Here is a 3,701-nt window from a genome sequence, read left to right as displayed (position 1 = left end):
GTGGAGAGAGCAAGGGAGGCACGTGGAGACATTAGAGCGAGATACAAATTTGTGGTTGTTAAACATTGCTAGTCCCCAAATAACAAAGAAGAATTTAGTGCTCCTTCGTAGGAGTGGATATTCGGTTTGTTCGGTCTGATTGCTTAATATTGATTCGGTTTATCGATTTTAGGATTGACAAAAATGACAATCATAATCAAATCGAAATAAATTCTATTTGGTTCGATTTCTACAAATTAGGTTCTGTTATTTTGGATTTTTATTTTGGTTTGGAATATTAAAGTAGAGAGCCTCTTTTTTTCATAACTGAGCATTTAAAATTGATGATTTTTTTTAGAAAAATAAATTTTTTCAAACCTTTTTTTTTATTCCCAAATATAAATAATTATAAATAACTCAAAATGAATGAAACGAAATGAAATAATCATAAGCTTAACATAATATATAACGTCATTGATCATTATATATAAATTTGCATAAACAATCCTGTCCACAAAACAAACACAAAACTTATAAAAATAGTCCATAAATCGATTATCACAGACTTTCTACATAAAAATAGTCCATAAAATAGTCCCCAGTCACTAAAATAGTCCATAAAATATTTGAGTCACTAAAACAGTCTAGTCCATAAAACAACAAAATAATTCATAAAATAATAAAACAGTCACCACCACCAATCCATAAAACAGTTGGTCTACTCGAAGCACTGTGCAGCAGACGGCTTCATCAGGCAGCACCACATTTTAGAGCAAAAATACTGCTCAAAAGAGACAAAATGCATTAGGTTCCAGTATAATTTAAACAAAAGAATTAAGAATTTCAAATGCATTAGGGTAAGAAAAAACTGTGTAATTTTGACATTGAAATGAACAATTCAACATTAGGAACATTAATTCACATCTTCTACATCTATTTATTTATATTCAGCAAATCTTAAATAACATTTTTCTTAGATGACTTATATATATGATTCTAAATAAGTAAAGGTTGAAGCAACACGTTCACAATACCATCAGATATTCAGATCCAATGTAGATTGCCTCGGCACATTCTTTAGAAGACAATCGCATCTGAATTGGCATGTTAATGGCAAGCAACAAGTTTTCAGTTCCCACCATTGGTAAACAAATTCCAGTTGTCTTCTTTAGTGAATGGTCTTGGAAAAATTTGACAGAAGCATGTGCCACGTAGTTTAATCTTCTACAAGTGACAAGATTCTTCCCAATCTATGTAGTGTTAACATAGGGACTTCCCAATCTTACGATTCTTCTAACCTACTCCATTAACAAGTTATAAATAAATCTGAAGTAGTACCGACTGCCGAGGACATAGTAGCAACTAATCACTCCACCGTTACCACTCAAACAATATAACTTCATTACTTAATCATTGTTTCTCCCTTTAGCCTTAAATTGCATAATTACAACTCAGTATTCTCTATCAACAAGATGTAAATGAATCTGAAGAAGTTGCAGGTAATATAGTTAAACAGAAAATGCAATAAACTACGATGATCTAGAATTACAGAACATAATACATAAAAATCGAACAAAATACTACATAGATCCAGGCAAAATCTCACCTGAATACTCATCTTTCTCAGACAATCCATTTCCTATCAAACACTTCATCAAATGACTCGTAAAACTTCTAAAGATCAGCAAAACACAATACAATACATTACATATCATCAAAACAATGAAAAAATCCAGTAAAAACAAAAATATCAACCATATGCTACAGAATACTGATCATACCACATCCTAACACTACAAAAAAAAAAATTAATCTTTCCGACCACAAAAAACCGACCACATGTGATCGATTTTTTATTTTCTTTTAAAAAATAATATCTTTTCTAAAAAGCGACCACATGTGATTGATTTTATATTTTAAAATTCCAAAATAATCATTTCAATAATTTTTATATTAGTTCTTATTTTTTAAAAAAGTAAAAAAACCGACCACTATTTAAAAAATATTATTAAAAAATATTTCTAAAAAGCAACCACTTGTGGTTAGTTTTATTTTAAAAATTAAATTAACTTTTTTTTATAAAAGCAACCACAAATGGTTGGTTTTGGAATTAAACAAATTAAAAAGTTAAAATAATTTTAAAAAATCGACCACTTGTGGTCGGTTTTATTTAAAAAATATAATTAAAAAGTGACCACTTGTGGTCAGTTTTATTCTAAAAATTAAATTTAAAATATTTTATAAAAGCGACCACAAGTGGTCGATTTTGGAATTAAAAAATTAAAAAAAAAAATAATTTTTAAAAACTGACCACTTGTGGTCAGTTTATTTTAAAAATTAAATTTAAAATATTTTATAAAAGCGACCACAAGTGGTCGGTTTTGGAATTAAAAAAAATAAAAAAGAAAATAATTTTAAAAAATCGACCACTTGTGGTCGATTTTATTTAAAAAAATATAATTAAAATGTATTTTTTAAAAGAGACCACTTGTCGTCAGTTTTATTTTAAAATTTAAATTTAAAATATTTTATAAAAGAGACCACAAGTGATCGGTTTTGGAATTAAAAAAAAAGGAAAAAGAAAATAATTTTAAAAAATCGAGCACTTGTGGTCGGTTTTTTTACAAAAATATAATTAAAAATTATTTTTAAAAAGCGACCACAAGTGGTCGGTTTTGGAATTAAAATAAATAAAAAAGATAATAATTTTAAAAAACCAACCACTTGTGATCGTTTTTTTATTAAAAAAATATAATATTTTAAAAAAGAGACCACTTGTGATCTGTTTTTATTAAAAATAATTATATGTAAAATCAAATATATAATTTTTTTAAATTACACTGATCACACATATCCGATAACCAATATAATAATAATAAAAATCAATCAAACTTAGATTTTTTAAGAAAATTATACTAAAAAATATATTAAATAAAATAAATAAATAAATTACATTAATCATAATCTTTGTCTTTTACTTATGTTTCAATATATAAACTAATATTTTCCTTTGTATATACGTTAAATGATGTTAAACATAATCTTTGTACAATGAATATGTCTATATCATGCAGTTGTGGTAATGATATTATATGCTAAGATTGCAATTATAATAATGTAACATACATATATAACTGATAATTCATCAGAATATAATAAATGTGTTCTATTATGAGGTAATATACTTGTGGATGTGATGTATATAGCACGTATTCAAGAGATGATATATATATATACATATATATACATATATATATACATATGTATATGTCTATACATATATATACGTATGTATATGTATATACATATATATATATATACATATATATGTATATATATATGATGTAGTGATGATCGATGAATGATGTAGTCAAAAACTAGCAGAATCTATCCAAACATATTGAATACCTTGAACTTATATTAATGTAAGCTAATCAAATTAATCGATAACTCATCAAAGTATGTATATGAAATACGTCACATTATATTACGGGATATACTCTTGTACGTATGTGATGTATATAGTACGTATTTAGAACTTGATATAGTCGATAGTGTGTATATGTGTTTGTATGTATAGGTATACATATATTATATTTACATATTATGTATTGAATGTATAATGACATAAGATAAACTAACCAATAATTCATTTGAGCATATGTGAAATATGTTATATAATATTATGGGGTAGTAAAATCGTGTATGTGATGTATATAGTA

General features: G+C 25.9%; 1 long non-coding RNA gene across 1 annotated transcript; it reads right to left on the bottom strand.

Annotated features, from left to right (window-relative positions):
* Positions 1-441: 441 nt before the first annotated feature.
* Positions 442-1,762, bottom strand: LOC124896636. The gene is made up of 2 exons (XR_007052998.1): positions 1,586-1,762; positions 442-760 (listed from the first exon to the last, which is right to left on the bottom strand). It is a non-coding gene; the product is annotated as an uncharacterized LOC124896636 (long non-coding RNA).
* Between the last annotated feature and the right edge of the window lie 1,939 nt (positions 1,763-3,701).

This window comes from Capsicum annuum, chromosome 3 (assembly GCF_002878395.1).
Source record: "Capsicum annuum cultivar UCD-10X-F1 chromosome 3, UCD10Xv1.1, whole genome shotgun sequence".
Taxonomy (NCBI): domain Eukaryota; kingdom Viridiplantae; phylum Streptophyta; class Magnoliopsida; order Solanales; family Solanaceae; genus Capsicum; species Capsicum annuum.
Note: the sequence above shows the minus strand (reverse complement) of the source record. Positions and strands in the feature narration are given on the sequence as shown.